This window comes from Macrobrachium rosenbergii, chromosome 48 (assembly GCF_040412425.1).
Source record: "Macrobrachium rosenbergii isolate ZJJX-2024 chromosome 48, ASM4041242v1, whole genome shotgun sequence".
Taxonomy (NCBI): domain Eukaryota; kingdom Metazoa; phylum Arthropoda; class Malacostraca; order Decapoda; family Palaemonidae; genus Macrobrachium; species Macrobrachium rosenbergii.
In genome coordinates this window covers 14169468-14191183 of record NC_089788.1, presented here as the reverse complement: position 1 = coordinate 14191183, position 21716 = coordinate 14169468, and the positions used below count along the sequence as shown (strand labels likewise).

Below are 21716 nucleotides of genomic sequence, written 5' to 3'. Positions count from 1 at the left end.
CATACATACGGATATACATATGTACGTATATGTGTGTGTGTTTTGTATGTTCCTCTTTATTGTATTTTTAGTTGTCACAGAGATAAAGATATTATGTGAAAATGTAGAAAAGAGATTGAAAGTATGCCCAAAAATAGAATTAGATAGTTGCTTTAAATCGCTTAGGAAATATGGAAAATACTGTAAATATACTGAAGTCATGTGTGAAAACTCCTTTAATAAAGAATTCATTTCTTGAATACTAGCTTAGTTGCAGATGTGTAATATAATATATTTTAATGTAAAAGTTTTCTGTATGAATGAGAAATTTTAAAGGAATAGATTATGCACCGTTGGCTGTTTGGCACTTGATCAAAAGATGAAATATCCCTGCTCGAGGTGCGTTGAGAAGCGTTCTTGTTATGTGGTAAAAGAGATACCGGGTAAGGGTCTTTCTAGATAAGCTATCTAGTCACTGATAAAGCCTACTTGTACCAAGGGCTGTCTATTCTTTTAGTTACATCGTTATATATATATATATATATATATTATATATATATATATATATATATATATATATATATATATATATATATATATACATACATACATACATTTATATATATTATATATATATAAATATATATATCTGTATATAGAACCTTGTTACCATAGACGTCTAACTATCAGGTTCAAAATTCAGCGGTCGAACCTGGGACCTCTCGCTTGGTAAGCGATGATGCTGCCTATCATGCCGTAAGATTCTGAAATATGTGTATATATATATATATATATATATATATATATATATATATATATATATATATATATATATATATATATATATATATGTGTGTGTGTGTGTGTGTGTGTGTGTGTATGTATATACAGTATATATATATATATATATATATATATATATATATATATATATATATATATATATATATATATATATGTGTGTGTGTGTGTGTGTATGTGTATATATATATTATATATATATATAAAATATGTGTGTGTGTGTAAGAGCATTAGTCTAGCAACTTGACCCCAAAAGGCTTGCAGAGACTCGGAAGTCTGACCCCGTTTGACGCCACCCCCTCCAAGAGTAAAAGAAGTGTATTTTAAGGTGAGTTTATTAGTCATATACTGTCCTCAAACTGAGCTCTAATCTGCTGCAGTCAACTAACTACTAGCTACAAAGTTCACTGCAAGTCAATAGAAACCCAAAAAGTTATAATGAAATTTGCCTTAGTGTTTACCTGTTCACCTGAGTAATAACAACAACAACAACCGCCCCCCCCCCGCCACCACCACTCCACACGTGTGTTGAGGCGAGTGCGGTAAACCACCGCAGTATTCCGTAGGGTCATATTCATCTCATTCTGCCGAGAAGCCGCCAGGAAGTTGCATGTAAGAAATTCACTATCACTTGAGTGCCTTGGCAAGAGACTGAAACTTGTCCGTTGAGAAAAATATGGAATATGTTATTGGAGGGGGGGATTGCCATTTTTAATGCTTTGGAATTCTATTCATGATTCCATATATTGAATCTTCCAGCAACTTGATTGCCTTAACAGGCTTACTGATTTCGGTGATTTTCTTTCTTTACTTACAGATGTCGATGATTTCCGATTTTGTGAATTCTCTTCCTACCCTAGACTTCTGTGATTATTTTCTCTTTCCCAAACTCCGATCTCCTTACACCTTGGAGATCCTTCAGATAAATATGTTCATTTGGAGGCGTATTGGTAGTATAATGATCTGATTCTCTAGTAATTTTTCGTATGACTGAAGATTCCCCGTAGATGTTGCCTTGCTGAAGCCTTGTTATTAATTAATCCAGGACAGTTGTATTAAAAGAATTGGTACTTGTGAGTTAAGTACTTTTGGAACTGATGTATTTGGTTAAGTTACTTTAGAATAGATTCAAATTTTGAGGAACTATGTAGAAATTGATGCGTGTCAAAAATGATTTTTAGATTAGGGCATGAGATAAAATACCCGTAATTTTTATGCTCAAATTATTAATAGAAGGCCAAGTATAAATGTAATTAATGGGTAATGACGAAGTGCTCTTACTTTTGGTGTGATGTGTGTTACTTATTGAAATGTACAGAATGAGAAGACCCAAGCAGTCAGCCTCACATGAAGGCGGGGCAAAGCTCTCAAGAATAAAGCATTTCACTTAGAAGCGATACCATGAACGAAATACTCTTGAATGAATATCGAATTAATTGCTACGACTGGAGAATCACTAGAATCATGTATTTGCCCCGAGTACACTTGGTACTGGTGGTCGTTTGTAAAGGCGTCGTACACGGTCAGTTTTTTCTTTCGGTATCTTGTGATGCCTTACCCCATAGCGCAAATAAGGGAAACCAAAGGAACTTACGTTGTCAGCTTGATATTATAAATAGGCCTTTTTCGTACCTCAAGGGGAAATTAGAGGAAGAGGTGAAAACGCAAATGTAAGGCGCAAATGGTTGAAAAAAGGTGTAAGATTGAAGACACAGAAGTTGAATGCTTCGGGACAATTGCCGTCGTTTCATAGACTGCTTAAAATCAGTGTAGCCAACGTGCTAAAGCCCCGGGCTGTGCTAGATCTCGTAAGTATTGTTTTACTGCAAATTAAGGGAATAATCTTTCCTAGAATGCTTTACAAAGTAACCGAAAGCACTTGTTGATGTACTTGTTTTGTACTGATTTAAGTGTCTGTAGGGAACGTATTAGATGGGCTGTTCTTCCCACAGAAATTAGTCAGTCTTAGGGTACAAAAAGACAAAATATTAAATCTCTCTGCATCTTACTTGCCATTAAGATACCAGGAAATGTGGCCATGTGACTTCCACTATTAAGTTACAGTCTATCATATTCAGCAAAAATTTTAGAATTAGCTGTAACATTATAATTCCCTTTCAGCAGTATTCGTCATGCTAGCTAATTTTATCATTTAATTTATCACGTCATTCACAGCTCGTCGGACATGACAGGAGTGCGGAAAAATATGATTAATTACTCAAATGAGTTCGTACTCCGATTTCAGCCGCGTGTAACGAACTGTTATGCGAGATGTAAAACTAGAGGAATGTGATACCAGGGTCAATCAATCACTCAGGGACAAAGACCACCCAACGGACAGTCCGTGTTGAGATCGAAATTCGAGATGTTGGACAACCGTTACAGTGATGCCAAAAGAAATTGGATATTAATTTTAGAATTATTTTCGCATGGTTTTAATGTTCTTACGTCATTATATATATATATATATATATATATATATATATATATATATATATATATATATATATATATATATATACACATTTATATATAATACATATATATATATATATATATATATATATATATATATATATATATATTTAGTGTCTGCGCGCGCGTGCGCGTGTCTACGTATGATTGTATGTATGCGAGAATGTGTTTTGATAGAGACGAGAGAATATGAAGTAAAATACTTGACGTCATTCGCCATTGGTATGATTACGTCATCAGACATGGCCGTTATCGTGTGATAGAGGGCGAGTTTTCCGAACGGGTTTCAAATTCTTCAGTAGCAGCGCGACTGTTGAGCTTTTGAGCTTTAGACAGAAAAGGACTCTTGTCAGTTTTTTCCTCGATAAGATAATAGTACAGAGGTAACTAATTTTTAATTTCTTTTGAATGTTATCATTGTAATAGTGATTTGTTTGATTCTTTGTGTTTCACTGAAGGACATCGCTATATTTTAGGCAGTTACCTCACTTCACGGTTGAGCTGTATAGCTCAACCGTGCCTCACTCCAGAATCTATCGCAATAATAGGAGAGTCTTATTTCTGCTTTTCGTATTTATGTTAGCATTCATTTGTCTTATAAAAATCATATTTTATTATATCGTACGTAAATTATACAAGCGTTACTTATGCACTTTTACCAAGACAGTGAGAAAAAATATTCATGTTGCTCCTTTTTACTTGAAAGGTTTTGCTCAGAGGGCGTTAATCTTCCGGTTCTTGGCAAGATTTTTGGGGTGAGATTGCCAGATCCGAAACCTTCTCTATCCTTGGTGAGATTCACAACAGTTGACTAACCATCAGGAACATAATTCACAGTTTCGATTACCTGGGGCACCTTGGATTTTTTAGGAAGCGACCCCAAGAATATTTCTCCTCGGAAAAAAATATATAATACATACATACATACATACAAAATCTATTGGTCACTTTTTACCAGATACGTATGTAATTGTAATAACCACGATGCCCTCTTGACATCTCGAATTCTTCACACTCCGGCAAAGTGACCTCGGTCTGATACTCCGAATGTAGGTTCGAATCCTGAACATCGGAATATCTACGTATTCTTGCTTTTGGATCTCAGGCTTTGTAGTGACAAGTGTCTCCAAAATGTGTGACGAATTCGAGATGTTAAGACGGTATTGTGGCTATTACAATTGCATATCTATCTGGTATAAAAAGTAGCAATTAGATTCTCTCTCTCTCTCTCTCTCTCTCTCTCTCTCTCTCTCTCTCTCTCTCTCTCTCTCTCTCTCTCTCTCTATATATATATATATATATATATATATATATATATATATATATATATATATATATATATATATATATATATATATATATACCCTTCTTCCCACCTTGTTACCATTTTTATATGGGGTCATGTATATATATATATATATATATATATATATATATATATATATATATATATATATATATATATTTGTATATATATTTATTTATATACATATTTATATATGTAATTTATATATATATATATATATATATATATATATATATATATATATATATATATATATATATATATATATTTGTATATATATTTATTTATATACATATATATATATATATATATATATATACACTGTATATATATATATATATATATTTGTATATATATTTATTTATATACATATTTATATATGTAATTTATATATATATATATATATATATATATATATATATATATACACACATATACATATACAGTATGTATGTGTGTGTGAGCAATGAGGTCTGTAGTCTTGAGCTGATATCGATGTTTTTTTTCACATAGACCGTTTCAATAATCAAGACGCCTCACTTGTGTTGTGGGTGCGATGTGTTAGATTTCAAGGGTGGGACACAAGGTAGAAGCGTCTATTGTTTCAGTGTACGTCACAGTTCTTCATCGCGTTTCTCTCCCCTTCAACTTACAAATGACTTTGACCCTATTTTCGAAGACCGTGGGAGTCTTTATATGCATGATTATCCATTGTTCTGGGTATGCTGCTCCTCTCTCTCTCTCTCTCTCTCTCTCTCTCTCTCTCTCTCTCTCTGGGCAGTTTGGAATACAAATTCTTCTCCCATTATAGGGGTGGCTCCAAAGACAAGACCAAAGTCACTGCCATATTCAACTTAACGCTTTCATATAGCTTCCCAGGGGGCTCATGCGTACCACTCTCTCTCTCTCTCTCTCTCTCTCTCTCTCTCTCTCTCTCTCTCTCTCTCTCTCTCTCTCTCTTCTCATATATATATATATATATATATATATATATATATATATATATATATATATATATATATATATATATATATATATACTTGTGTGTTTATATATATTAGTTTGTATTATATATTCAGCCACATATATCGCTTGATATCCAATATTCTATACCTTGGGAATAGTTTACTCCCGGGAGAGTTATAATTGATAAGTGCTACGCCATCGGTGAGATTCGAACCACGGCCGGGTTTAGTAACAACGATGGTTAGTGACCTTTGACCAATAAGCCATCAAGAGAGGCATCCGACACAGATCCCATTCAATTCAAGTTAATGGATATCGAGTGTTGTTTAATATGAGTGTTTTTTTTCAGATAATAATAATATTAATAATAATAATGATGATAATATATAATAATAATAATAATAATAAGATTCATACATCAGTGATATTGCTCAACACCTTTTTTTCTTACAATTTTTTTTAAAATAGGTATGACATCACTATTCAGTTTCATCTTGTTCCAAAGCCTGTTTCTTTAATCCAGTTGTAAAGCTTAAACAGTAAATAAGTTTAACGAACGTGTAAAATATATTTACGAAAGAGCGCGTTTTATTTTTGATATAAAACATAATACAGGGCTATATTATCTGCATTCCCCACAGATATCGAAACGGGAAACTGTGCTTTTCCCACTGACCAACTAACTGGTTATTTCAAGTAGCTTATTGTTTTGGTCGATTGTCTTGATTTATGAAAAAATATGTTGAAATTACAAAGAAATACAATAAGTTTTCTTTCACTGTCACTTTCATCTTCAAACTGCTTCAGAAAATTACACAAAAGCATCATTAGTAGCATATCGAACCCTAACCACGTTAAATGAAGCCATTCTTCTCATGCTTCCTTTATACGAAGCCTCTTTCTTTGTAGTCCTTCTATCACTCCATAATCCCAGCACTTCCCACTTCCTGTTCTCTCTCCATGACCAAAGCAATCTAAGCACCGCTTACCCTTCGGTGTTTATTCGGAGTTTGACTGAATTTGATATTAAACGAGATTTGCAGCTTAATGTTAGCGAGTACAAAAAATTTCATGGTGTATGTGACAGAAATTCGTATAATATATATATAATATATATATATATATATATATATATATATATATATATATATATATATATATATATATATATAAGTTTTTATCACATCACCGTGATTCATATACAAGCATTAAGCTACAAACGTCCTTTAATATCCAATTCGCTCTACCTCGGAAATAATATATTTTCATATATGTTACCGAAGGGGAATTTTTAGTTGATAATAAGTACGCCGTCCCGTGGGGTCGAACCAGCGAAGGACAGGAACTCAGGACTACAGGGACGCATTAACCCGCGCGGCCACAAGAGAGGTATAAGTGGATATCGGCTCCCATATACAAATCACCCGTCGAACTCAGGTGTTTGTGTTTGGAGACGATATCCACCCACCTCTGCCATGTTGACCGTGTAATGCGTTTGTCACACGCAGCCATATTATGAAGTTTTTATCACATCACCGTGATTCATATACAAGCATTAAGCTACAAACGTCCTTTAATATCCAATTCGCTCTACCTCGGAAATAATATATTTTCATATATGTTACCGAAGGGGAATTTTTTAGTTGGATATTAAAGGACGTTTGTAGCTTAATGCTTATATATATATATATATATATATATATATATATATATGTGTGTGTGTGTGTGTGTGCATAATATATATATATATATATATATATATATATATATATATATATATATATATATATATATATATATATATATATAAACGCAAAATGCGTTATTAATAAAGGCCATGTTGTTGCTACCATGTTTGTGCCAGTTAATAACAGAAACTTCCTGCGAATAAGGATCCAATATCAGTTAATTGTGGAATCCGAACCACACTGTACCGAGAAATGAATTTCTATCGCCAGAAATAAGTTCCTCTAAGTCTTCATTGGCCGGCCGGAGATTCGAACGCGGGCCCTGCAGAGTGCTAGCCGAGAACGGGACCGACCAGTCCAACGAAGAACTGAAAGGGAGAGAGAGAGAGAGAGAGAGAGAGAGAGAGAGAGAGAGAGAGAGGGGGAGATTGTGCCTTGACTTATACATAATCTTGATGTTCCTACCTTTCTGTTCAAATCTTCTAATAACTGTTTCATAGTGTAACTGCGAGTTTTTCCTCCTGCTACACCTTTAAAACCTACTGCACTTTTAATTTTCCTTTCAGCACTGAATGACCTCATAGGTCCCAGCGCTTGTCCTTTGGCCTAAATTTTCGATTCCAATTCCAATGTGTTGAAATCTAGATATTTATACGAGTAATATTCTTTCTCCTTTTGCTCTGTTCAGCGCCGAAAGGAAAATTAAGAGTGAAGCAGATTTGAAAGGTGTAGCAGGAGGAAAACCTCGCAGTTGCACTATGAAACAGTTATTAGAAGATTTGAACAGGAAGGAAGGAACATCAAAATTATGCATAAGTAAAGACACAGTGATAATGTTGAGTGGTGTTGCCAGTGGTCTTGATAAACCGTATCGGCGTCCCTCGGTTCGAAAGGCGCCCCCCTCCCAATCCTTCCTCCCCCTTTCTTGCCCCTCGGGAACAGCCCCTGTCCCAATCCTCTCACCTCTCCTTCCCAATTCGTTACGGGAATTGAAAATGTCGATTTGGTAATGAGAACTGAAACGGTGTTAGGGACTTCTGTGACAAATAAAAACTCCTGGTAAATATTGTAAAGTTGGGCTCATTAGTTGACAAAACGGTGTATGTGTGTGTGTGAGTGTGTCTGTGATAACTGTTCTGAAAAAGCTCTCATATAAGTAACTTTCGACAAAATGGATTATATACATGTACACACACACACACACACACACACACACACACACACACACACATATATATATATATATATATATATATATATATATATATATATATATATATATATATAATTGGGTCGACAAAAGGGGTTGCTTATTATGGTGTGACAGTAAGTATATAGATAGATAGATATTTAGCAAGATAGACACATAAAATATGTATGTTGTAGGATTACTAAGAAAGAAATTTGTTTTAACTGACGTCACTGAGTGCCTAGAAATCCCCCACATTGTTTCTTAACCCTCTTCCGTCCGTGTTTACAGATGTCTGGGAGTTATCGTGATTCACAGGAAACCACCCATTAACTGCGGCGGAAGCAAATACACCCAGTTAGCTTTTCATGTGATTCATTTGCATAATGTTTAAGGTTTTTGTGTTTACATGCATGCTTCTTAATTTTTGTTTTTACCTTATGAAATGGATACATAAAGATTTTTTAATTATATATGTATTGTGTAATATGGGTTGCTGTTCCAAAGAGAATCTCATTTCAAGATATGGTATCGTCTGCCATGAACATTACATAACTTAAGCTCTGTGTATCATGAAACAGACTAAACTGTATACATCATATTATAGCTTCATTTAATAATTCCCTGTTTGTAGACACACTGTAACTCATTTAATCTATTTACATCTTATATATTCAGCTCTTTAAAACTCAATATGGGCATCACTTCCCAAGGATGTCATAATGAATCCTAATTTGAAACCGGAATACTTTGTAAATTCCGCAAAAATAGAATATATCGTGTTACAGCTTACCATATCTGAATGATTTTGCATAAAATCATTTGTATGTATAAAAAAAAAAGATGAGTGTGTTAACGGTAGTCTCATTAATTGAATGTTTTTTGACCCTATATAGAAGTATTTGCATTTTGAAACTCATCCATCATCACGCCTTTCTGTCTCAGAATTGAGTGACCTAATGTGATGCTTGGAAATTCGTGGCTTAGTATTTGCCAAAGCCAGTGTCACGGCATCCTCAACATTTAGTCTGTTCGTTGCATGATTCTGGGTGATTCAGACATACCCAGAATTCAGGTTCCACGCTACCCACCAAAAAACATGTTGTGCCCCCCTTTTAAGTATAAAGTCTTGCTAAAAATTATTCTTGTAATCTCGATATATCATTAGTTCCATTAAAGTTTTATCCTCTGTGTTTCTCCGAGTGTTTGACGCGTTAAATTTGATGCTATATGTTGGTATGCTTCACATGATTTCCTTTCAGTATGCTCAGTAATAAAGAATTTGACCATAAGAAACAATGTAATTTACTGTTGTTATTATTATTTTGTTACTCCCTATCCGTTGTGCATGACAGAAGGTACTGTAGACGCCAGTGATAATGTACTGTTATTATTTCCCTTTCCGTTCTGCATGACAGAAGTTACTGCAGACGCCAGTGATCTGAAATTATAAGGGAAATCAGTTTCTAAAAAATGCCAAATGCTTTATAAAAGAGAAAGTTTTGTTTTCGTGACTTGTTTGTATTAACGAATGAATGTATTTTAGCCTTAGTTTTGAATGTGTATGTGAGAGAGAGAGAGAGAGAGAGAGTGAGAGGTCTATCTCGGTGTCAAAAAGTAAAGAGAGGGTGTTTCATTTACAGGAGAGAGATGTAATTGTAGACGGAGCTCAGCCGTCATTGCTTGATCGACCTCAAGGATTCGAGCTGGGAAAGGTTACCAATTATGTTTTTTCCCTGGATCTTGAGATTACGTGGGGGCTTGGCATTTATTGTTAGACCTTTCTTATTCCCTTTCTCTCCGTAATTAACCTTTGTAACCACTTCTCTCTTTCTTGGTTTCTGGATGAGACTGTTATCATTTTCAGATGTTTGAACCTTTCTTAGAATTAGTCTTAACTTTCTAACCGTGGCCACTTTTCTTTCTCAAGTATTATTATGTCATGAGTCATAAACTCGGCAATTATTCTGCGAAGTAAAACAAGGTATTTAATTTCGTGGTTCGTCTGCACGCAAAAGTAAATTATGTACTCCTGTGAGATGAAAAGCAGCAAAATAAAACAAATGATAATACTTAGATCGTATGAAAGGCAAAATCGTGGGCCTTTGGTTCGTAACCAGGGGTGCGAAGCTGGTTCCTAAGGGGTGCGAGGATGCCTGTGAATAATTAAAGAAAATATATTTTCATATACGCATGTTATTTTTTTTCTGCAAAAAATTAAAGAATAAGAATAATATAATAATAACAATTATTATTATTATTATTATTATTATTATTTTTAAATTTATTTCAGCAATTCAGGGGTTGCGAGAACTGACTACTGATTTGAAAGGGGTGCATACATTGAAAAAGGTTAAGAACCACCTCTCTAGTATGTAATGGACTGGCATATCAAATACCATGATAGTCTTTGCCCAGTATCCCTGGACATAAGGGAAATGACTGTTTTTTGTTAAATAACTCGTTGCCTGTTTAACCTCTGATACCTCTGAAGTGAAGTCAGTTCTGAACTATTTCAAATGTAATAAAAAATGCAAATGTTAAACTGATCAGAGTTCTTAGTCGCGATGTTTAGGCTTGCGAGATCTAGAATTGTTTCATGTTTCCAGAGAAGTGAAATCCTGTGGAAAATCTTAACTTTTCACTGCTTATAAAAGGCTCAGAACTTTTAGTGCCAGAAAGCCTCCTTACCAAATTTTGGTGAATTTAGGGATCAGTAATCAGTTCAAGATGCCGTAATAAGAGCGTACCGAGTGTTAAAACTCCAATTTTTCTTAACAGTCGTTAATTGTTACCACAATATTTCAGCAAATATTGCTGGTTCACATGGCCGGATCATTTCCATCTGAAATACGCGCTTAGGTTCTTCCCCCTCCTTTCCACTGGTAAAAATAATTTTTTTATTTGTGATGAGAGAGAAATCGGAGACACCAACCGCTGTGTCTTTCCTTAGATGTGAGAGGTTTATCTCTATTCTTAACCCCCGTTCACATAAAAGGCAATTTCCCAATAATATGCAGCCGGTTTTAATTTTAATAGGCAAAGACGATTAGGTGATTATCTTTCAAGTCTTAAGGTTAATTAAGGCTCGTCTTATCTTAATGAGTGAAGCATTTCAGCGCTGATGGCAGTGAAACGAGGGAGTTCGATTGGTTGGACGGCAAGATAAATAGATCCACATAATAGAGCTGATGAAGTGCAAGGATCTAAGGGTAGAACTGGGAGAAAACCCCATTGTGCACAAAGAAGTAGTAGTTGAAAAGGTTAGACAGCAAAACTGAAGGGAGTAAGAGGGAATGGAGGTCAAGTAGAAAGCTAAACGGTGGATGCAGCTAAGGGTCGAAGGGACGCAGCAAACACGCTTTAGTAATGCAAACAGTGCATCATGTGAGATGTACCGGGGCACTACCTCCTTAAGGGGAGAACAGCAGCACCATTATGTATTAAATATGCCTCGCTGTCCAACTTCTCAGTTCCAGAGGTCCTTTACCCCTCACACCGTTGGATATCGTGCAACTGGAACTTCAAAAATTCAAGCGAAGATGCAATGCATTACTACCCTAATGCTATTCTCCTTGCATTTTAACACATTTTTATCTTTATTAATTTATTAATTTATTTCTAATGAGCGAGATCTCTTCTTTATGTATTTCCCTTTGCCTTCTTTTACTTCCTAATGAGTACCATATTCTATGGAAGCTTGAATTTCAAGGTAATGGCCCCTGTGGTCTTGTTCCATATGAATAGGGTTCATCTTCTGAATAATAATAATGTGATATTTAAATATTTTATCGAAATTATTTAAATTGCTAATAAGAGCCAGTAATTTTTAGAAAGTTTAATGTCAGTATCTAAGAGGCGCTCATATCCGAACCTGCTCTGAAGGCTGTCGTTGCTATTGAATGTCATTTGACTTTTGAGATAATCAGTAATATATGGTGGTTTTTTGTTTTGCTATGTTCTTTAGAAATTTCCATTATAATATTCTTATTTATAATTAAAGTCTCTCTCTCTCTCTCTCTCTCTCTCTCTCTCTCTCTCTCTCTCTCTCTCTCTCTCTCTCTCTCTCTCTCTCTCTCGTGATTGTTTTTTCAACTTTTCTGGGGCCATTTTAATTATGATTTTCAAATTCATTAGTAAAGCGCTCTCTCTCTCTCTCTCTCTCTCTCTCTCTCTCTCTCTCTCTCTCTCTCTCTCTCTCTCTCTCTCTCTCTCTCTCATTGTTGTTTCAACTTTACTGGGGCTATTTTAATTATAATTTTCGATTTCATTGGTAAAGCGCTCTCTCTCTCTCTCTCTCTCTCTCTCTCTCTCTCTCTCTCTCTCTCTCTCTCTCTGATTGTTGTTTCAACTTTACTGGGGCTATTTTAATTATAATTTCGATTTCATTGGTAAAGCGCTCTCTCTCTCTCTCTCTCTCTCTCTCTCTCTCATGATTGTGTTTTTTCAACTTTACAGGGGTCATTTGAAATATAATTTTCAAATCCAGCAGTAAAGCTCTCTCTCTCTCTCTCTCTCTCTCTCTCTCTCTCTCATGATTGTGTTTTTTCAACTTTACGGGGACCATTTGAAATATAATTTTCAAATCCAGCAGTAAAGCTCTCTCTCTCTCTCTCTCTCTCTCTCTCTCTCTCTCTCTCTCTCTCTCTCTCTCTCTCTCTCTCTCTCTCTCTCTCAGCTGAAATAAAATGATGTGACAGTGTTGAGAGCATCGTTATTATTTTGATTCCTCGCGTCCGAATATATCACCTGTGCACGAAATCCGAGCCCTGTTCGTCCCATTCTCCTATACCTCATCCGTCTACTTAACTTTCAGAATTATGTGACAGGGAGAGAGAGAGAGAGAGAGAGGCTCATTTGTGAGGAGGTTCTGTACGAGTCGAGCGGATGAGCTGTCATTCGCAGTTGTCTTTGGACGTTGTTTCCCTTCCTTAGGCGGGTGTTGTTTTGAGCGCTGTAAGTCAAAGGGTTCTTTATTTTGATTTTTATAGTAAGAAAAGGAGATGTGGTTTTAAGCTCTTATTATTATTATTATTATTATTATTATTATTATTAACTACAATCCTATGTTATTGTTAATTTTATTATTATTATCATTATTATTATCATTACAAACGTATATTATTATTATTATTATTAGCAACTACGGTCCTATATGCAAATTAGAATGCTACAAGTGTCATATTTTTAACCTTACAGAGAATAAAAGTTTGATCATTTTTTTATGTTAACCATGTTACTTAGATTTTAGCTGTGCCAAGTTCCTCACTTCAGCCATATGGAGAATGTAGTTATGCAACATTCTCATTTTCAACCCGTTGATAGATAAGCCAATTTTATATATGTCTCCAACTTAAACCAGTGTGGTGAATGCCGTTTTGTCTAGTTTCTCATTTTTAACATCAGTAGAGAGTGAAATTTTATGTAGCTTTTTTTTTTTACAGTTTTGTGAAAATTTAGTTATTCCTCGTTCTTCGTTTTTAGCTTTAACCGGGAAGACAGTTATATTTGTTTCCTTATTTTTAACTAGAACAAAGAATGGTATTTCTGCTTCTTTAACTTCATCAGAAAATGCAGATTCATCTACTACATTTTTCTCCTACTTTCCCTAGGGAATACATTTGTATATACTCTTCCATTTTCTGCTTCGAACGGAAATAGTTTTTTTTTTTCTTCAGTTTGATTTTAATAGACATTGTAATTATAGCTGATTCCGCATTTTTCTTCAGAACAGAGTGCAGGTATATTCGTTCCTAATTTTGAAGCTCATAATAGTGAATGCATTTTATAAGTGTTTTGAAGACATTGGTTATATCTGTCTGTCTGTCTATCTATCTATCTATCTATTTATTTATTTATTTATTTATTTATTTATATATGTGTTTGTGTGTGTTGGTTTTTTGTTTGTTTGTTTTTAAATCTTTTAGAGGCGACTATAACCCTATTAACCTGTGTGAGTCTTTGGTCAGGTAACCTTTGTAAGCCATATGCTGTAAGCTTATTAAATTTTTCGTTTGTGATTGCAAGATTGTTATGCTAAACCTTTAGTCAGTAATTACAAATATATAATACTTCAGTCATTGGTCAAAAGTAGATTAATCGTCTGTGAGTCACTGAATACTCGTACAAGCATATACGGAACGTCATTTACTAGTCATGTATAAAGCATAGTAAATCTCTAAGTCAGTAACCGGAAACAACGTCATTTTTTTATCAACTACAAATTGATTTGGGGTAATCCATACGCTCCATTGATTATCAGCAAAGTGATTTGCATGAGCAATTGAGACCGTGCTAATATTGATGAGTCATTGATGATAAGTATGTTAATCTTACATGAGTCAGCAAAGTTCCATTCAAAGCACTTGTGCAATGTATGAGGAATTTTGTTATTTTCTCACGATGTCTCAAGTAATTACTCTAGAGGTCAATTATCTTTGTGGTCATTTTGTCAGATGCTTTCAGTTCTATGCCCGAAGAAGAGAGCATCTGTTCTTCTGCGTCAGTAATTGATATTAGATGATTCTGTACCACGGAAAAAAAATGGGTGAAAATTATTTTCATATTTAGAGGAAGTTTCTTACTTGTAAGATTCTAATATGTATCAAGACTTCATGCGTGTGTTGAGTAATAAAGATTATAGGGTCCTATAATGATTACTACCTGTTTATGTTACCTCCAAGAGGGTGGTTTTACATTTATTGTTTTTATTGGGTCTTTTTGTTTAATAGAAGGATTAAACAAAAACTTATGAAATATAACGAAAATTTAACGTAAGACAATATGACATTAGAATTTGGAAGTTTAACGAAAATCCAGCATAAGGCAACAAGGTATTAGATTTTGGAAGAGTTCAGAATCATAATAAGGGACATTGTTGTTGGGGCGGGGGGGCTGTTGATTGACGGTCATTTTCAGATTAGAATACTCATTGTTGTTGGTCATCGGTCCTTGTACTTGTGCTCAGATCTGCTCTTGTAAGCTCAGCCATAGTAGCTTGCTATGATGTAATATACCCAATCACTCTTATTTTGTTTTATTTGTATTTTATGTGGGTGATAGTCGTGGTCGCTCATCCGTTTGATAGTGTACCATTAAGGTAAAACGATATAAGCATAGGTAGTCTTCTCGTTTTATTTATTATTTGTGTGACAAGCATGTAGTCGGTAAGACGGAAGATTTTTTCTTTATTTCTGAAGGAAGACAATTATCCGAAGAAGAGACAGTCATTATATATACATACATACATACATACATATATACAGTATATATAATTGTGTGTATGCATATGTGAATATTGCATATGGGAAAAAATTGCTGGCCTTAGATATATATTAATTTTTTTTAGCCTTACAAATCTTTTGTTGTATAAATCATGCTACTGATAGGAGTGAAGAGGTGTCCTAAGCTCTGACGTTTATGCGTTCCATCTTATTCACGTTTTTCGGCAACACAGTGTTTTTTTTTTAACACTATGCAGAGAGATGTTCCCATTTGTGCATAAATGTTTTCGACTGCATTTTCTCTATAACTTTTAGTACTGAAATTCAGTCTCTTATTGAAACTCGAATCAGCATTTTCGAAAATGGTATGTAACCTGGAATTACAGGAAAATTTTTCATTTTCTCGTTCATTTATGGATTGGATTTTCAGATTCAAGTTGCTAATTAGAATATACTGATTTATCCTCGTTTGATTTCAGAATAATTTTTCATTTTAGTTTTCTGTAAAAGAAAACTATTGAGATGGCTATTTGCCTGTCCGTCCGCACTTGTTCTGTCCGCCCTCAGATCGTAAAAGCTACTGAGGCTAGAGGGCTGCAAATTGGTATGTTGCTCATCCACCCTCCAATCATCAAACATAGGAAAGTGCGGCCCTGTAGCTCAGTAGTTTTCATGTTATTTAAGGTTAAATTTAGCCGTGATCGTGCGTGTGGCACCGATTTAGATGCCAACAGCACAGGCCACCACTGGGCCATGGCTGAAAGTTTCATGGTCCGCGGCTGAGAGTTTCATACAGCATTATACGCTGTACAGAAAACTCGACTGAGCCGATGAAACTTCGGCGCGTTTTTTTACTTTTTTTTTTTTTCCAAAGGAAGTTGAAAGAAGTATAGAGATGCATAAGTACGAATACTATTGAGGTGCAGTAAGGTTCTGTTTCTTGTTGACACCAGACAATTTTTCATTGCATATTTTACCTCCCGCCGTACAGTTCCAACAAAGTTTTACGAGTTAGATGTTGCTTTTAACATTATTTAACATTGCATACAAAAACTGTTTTTTTTAAACGATTATCCAAGCGCCCTATCTGGGAAATCTCAAGTCACTGACAACATAAAGGAAGTAAAAGTTGGAATGCCAATTAAAAAGATTCAAGTGTCAGGGAACATTGGCAAGAAGATATTTTAGTGCTTCCCCCCCTCAAGAAAATAAGAATAAAAATTCTCAGATATATGGTTCCTTTTAAATTTAATGTCGTTTAATTTGAATCCTCGCAAGTGTGTGTTTGTGTGTGTATGTATGTATTGTTCCCTTTTTTAAAAGTGATGACTTTCGAGGAACTGCTCTCATTCCCATTCCTTATGGCGTGTGCACTGTGTAAGGAGAGCCAACAACTTCCGTTATACGCAATGTCTTCTTTGAAAGGTGATGTCGTTTGGGAGTTATTCTAATAGTTATTAAGAGAAATTGTTGTTGTGTCTGATAACCACTTGATGCTGCGGCATTCCGTCCGGAAACCGGAGTCATCCTCGAACGGATGTGTCTTGACGGCTCGCTAAATTTCGGTGCAGTGACTGTTCCACGGGCTTGTTTGTATGCAGCGTCTAATTTTAAGAAAGAATGAAATGATATATAATTCCAGTCCAGTTCAATGAAAAGACATAAAGAAATGATGTGTGATTCCAATCCAGTTCAATTAAAACCCATAAAATCAAGAAAACTGGGATTACAGTTACAAAATAAGCAAAGAATGAATAAAGCAACATTCAGGTGACTTGTAATTCATAAGACTGCGTTGGAATACTAAGGAAAGATGAAAAGTAGGCTTAGAGTGGAAAAACAGTTATGACAAAAGCGTTCAGATACAGCAAATCTCATCCTATCGATTGTTACATGAATAGCTTCAGGCGCTACTAGTTTTTAATTTTTTTCCGTGAACAAGTTTTGTAACGTTTATTTGTTGTGTGAACAGTGTAAATCACTATAGGATTTTATTTATTTTTTGAATAGTCTAAATTACATATTTAAAGCATTTTTTTACTAATTCATTACATAATTAACGTAATAAGATTATCACCTCCTCTGCTTTTATTTTAAATTTGTATTACTATTGTTGCTTCTACTGGACCAGTTTGCCCATTATATAATAAAATCACACAGTGCGGGAGTTCTTCATACTTTCATATAAGATTATTATTATTATTATTATTATTATTATTATTATTATTATTATTATTTAAAACATGTAAATTTTCGGTTGTTACAAGCCAAAGAGGCCGTCAGCTTTCTTGAAAAAGATCCCACTGATTAGAAATCCACCAGTGAAAAAGAATGAAAAGGAGGAATCAAGTAAAATATTTGAACACACAAATAAACCGATACATTAAAAAAAAAACTCGCTTGGAAAATCTCCAACGACCGTCATTCGTTTTCTTACCCTGAAAGTTAGAGGAATTACACAGAGTCAGAAGTCACTTTTTGGCCTTCATTGTCAGCGTGAGTCAGGTATAATGCTGGGCCGTCCTCTTGGCATTCACCTGGGGTGTTATTATTACTACATTTGCTCATTCATGTCTGCAAAAATCTGGTGTCCTCATTTTCCGAACCTGCGTGAGACTTTTCCTTTCTTGATGTCGAGAGATTTTTGCTGTAACTATTATTATTAGACTTCCTTTCAGATTTTGCTGTTTTGTTGTAGTTTTTATGATCAGCGTGCTTGATGGTATTACTAATTTTCGTTGTTATTGCGATAAATATAGCAGCATTGGCAAGACTGATATAGCTGCAGTCATTTTTTTAAATTATTATTTTGAATTTTGTTATTGTTGTTAATGTGTTATTAAATTTCTTTTGAGACCTTGTAATGCTCCTCTACAGTAATGGTAGAAGCACCTATTATTATAATATAGAGCTATTAATATTTCAGTTTATTTTGTCTCCTATGTTGTTGTTGTTGTTGTAGTTGTTTAATCGCCTGAAGACTTGGCTTCATCATGAGCCACGTCGGATATTAATAACACCTGTTTTTGCCTGCTGGCGTCAGCAAATTACTCTACGACGACGTCGCAGGTGGGCGCCCCGTGCTGTTATGCTAGCATTACACCTCTCCTCTTGGCCAAGCTACCCTCAACCTTCCCCCCCCCCCTCACTCACGCCCCCACCCCAGGCACTGTGGCCCCCAGACCATGCTCATTTTGTGTGAAGGGGGGGGGGTTACAACATCTGGGCGTTGTTTGCATGTACATATTTGGTCAGAAAATTATTTCTGACCTCTTCAATCCGTAATCCCTCTTAGGGTGTTTCCTTCCTGCCTTTTCATACGTATGTATCTTCCATCTTCCACTTGCCTTTACTTGCACTCTGTTTTCCCTAACATATCATGAATCCCTTCCTTCTTACCCCTCTCCTTGCATACACGACTTGCAACTTTGCATCCTTCTCATACACCTCGTATATATTCTCTTGCCCTTGGAAAAGTAGTAAACTTCTAAGCAGTTTAGAATTCGACATCGTAGGACTCTAGTTACTGAACTGTATATTCGCTGCATTATACTTGATGCCTTTATTTTCTAAGGAACTGCAGTATATATACATACATACATATATATATATATATATATATATATATATATATATATATATATATATATATTATATATATATATATATATATATATATATATATATATATATATATATATATATATATATATACATATACTGAAGTTCCTCAGAAAATAAAGGCGACTAGTATAATGCAGCGACTATACAGTTCAGTAAATAGTGCCTTACGTTGTCGAATTATAAATTGATTAGAAGATTTACTACTTTTGCAAGGGTAAGATTTTTACGAGTTATATATATATATATATATATATATATATATATATATATATATATATATATATATATGTATCCTTTTTCAGAAATAAGAAGTTTACGTACAGGTAAATACGCTTCAGTATGTTGTAGAGAGAAAAAGGTCAGAGTAAGGAAAATATTGTTGACTTTCATGTATGTTGCATATCTATAAAACTGTATTCTTTCAGACATCTCCGAGAGAGAGAGAGAGAGAGAGTGCTGAACACGAGACTTTTTCATATGTTGGGAGAAAGTTAAATTCACCACTGTTGGACATCATTTTCGCAAGATGAGTTTTTATTAATTTTTTTCTGGATAAATGTCGCATTCACCGTTGCTCTTGTATGTGGGACATTCTGAGAATAGCAACCGAACAGCTGTCGTTCTTCAGCGCCATACAATTAAAGAGGAAAGTAGATGATTGTATGCGTTTATGCGGAGTGCATGAGGAGGAAAGTGGATTATGCAGTGTGTTTAAGCGGACTGCTTCCTTTTTCTTTACTTTATTTGCGGGATGTTTTTCCTCGAGTTAAGGCTGGTTTTCCCTCGGCTATTTAGGATTAGGGTCAGCTGTACTTCCTGAATTTTCTCTCGTTTGTTTTGGTCTTTATTGATGCTGGAGAGAGAGAGAGAGAGAGAGAGTTTGTCATTATTGCGAGTGACTTGCTTAACTATTTTTGCTTAGCATTAAGGGAATCCGGTTGTTGTAATGATAAAATTTGAATTGTCGACTTTTAGTCAGATTTATCTACTTTCTTGCATGTCTAAGTGATGCTCATCATGACCGAGACGGGATATCATTTATTGTCGAGTCAGATATATATATATATATATATATATATATATATATATATATATATATATATATATATATATATATATAAAAAAAAAGATTAAACTAAAAATAAGATTATTAATATCCAGTTCATGGTATTTCAGGAATATCAACGAAGAGGAATTAGAAGTGATAAATGATTTGGTACCTAAGTGACTCAACATTCGACATATGAACCAACGACTTCCATATATATATATATATATATATATATATATATATATATATATATATATATATATATATATATATATATATATATATACATACATACACACAGTATATATATACATATATTTATATGCATATATAAATATTTATATATAAATAGATGTATGTAATTGTGTGTGTATTTGTATGTTCCACATACACTCGGAAATGCATTGAGCAATTTCAACCAAACTTGGCATACATATGACTTACCATCTGGGAACAAGACGTGGGGGGGAGGGGGATAAGACATCACTGGCACCAAAGGGGGATGGTGTGGGAAGGGAGTGAAATGTAAAAATTACAGAAAACGAAGATATAAGTGTCTAATCCATTGTTTTTGAGGTTGCTGAGATGAATAGTGACATTCCCGATGCCCTTTAAGTCCAAGTTCAGCCCCAGTGGGGAGGGGGTTGGAAGGAGGTGACATGTAGAAATAACCAAAAGAACAGATATTAGTGTCTAATCCATAGTTGTCGCGGTTGCTGAGATTAATAATGACACTCCCGGTGCCCTTTAAGTCAAAGTTGAGCCCTGATAGGAAGGGGGTGACTGTAAAAATAACTGGAAATGACAGATATTAGTGTATAATCCATAATTGTCGAGGTCCCTAAGAATAGTGAAACCCCCGATGCCCTTTAAGTCCAAGTCTAGCATCGATAGGAAGGGGCGTGAGAAGGGGTAAAAAATAAAATGTAAAAAATGACACATATTAGAGACTAATCCATAGTTTTCGAAATCGGTGGGATGAATAGACACTCCCGATGCCCTTCAAGTCTAGGTTCAGCTCCGTTAGGAATGGGCGGGTGAGAAGTGGTGAAATATAAAATGTCAAAAATGCTGGGCAGTGTAACTGAAGCAACTATTTTAACAGGAATGAGAGAGAGAAATTTATTGGTTGTCATTCAGAGATTTCCAGGGCAGCTAGTATATATATATATATATATATATATATATATATATATATATATATATATATATATATATATATATATATATATATATATATATATAAACATATGTTTGTGTGTGTGAATATGAGTATTTATGCTTGCATATATGTATGTTTATGATAATGTTTAACATCTTGCTATGTCTCCCTAGGTTCAGTTTTTTGGATTCTCTAGCTTTTTCGTATTGATAGAAGAGACTGGGAGTCATTTCTCTTGTTTATTTATCCAAC

General features: G+C 34.6%; 1 protein-coding gene across 5 annotated transcripts in view; it reads left to right on the top strand.

Annotated features, from left to right (window-relative positions):
* BORCS5 (BLOC-1 related complex subunit 5) overlaps nt 1-21716 on the top strand; it is a 352792-nt gene that overhangs the window by 299701 nt on the left and 31375 nt on the right. The window contains exon 1 of one of the 5 annotated variants that reach the window (XM_067091399.1): nt 3616-3638. The exons of the other annotated variants lie outside the window; for them this stretch is intronic. The gene's annotated coding sequence lies outside the window, so the exon portion shown is untranslated. Of the gene's footprint in view, nt 1-3615; nt 3639-21716 lie in introns of those variants that run through there. 5 annotated transcript variants of the gene reach the window in all.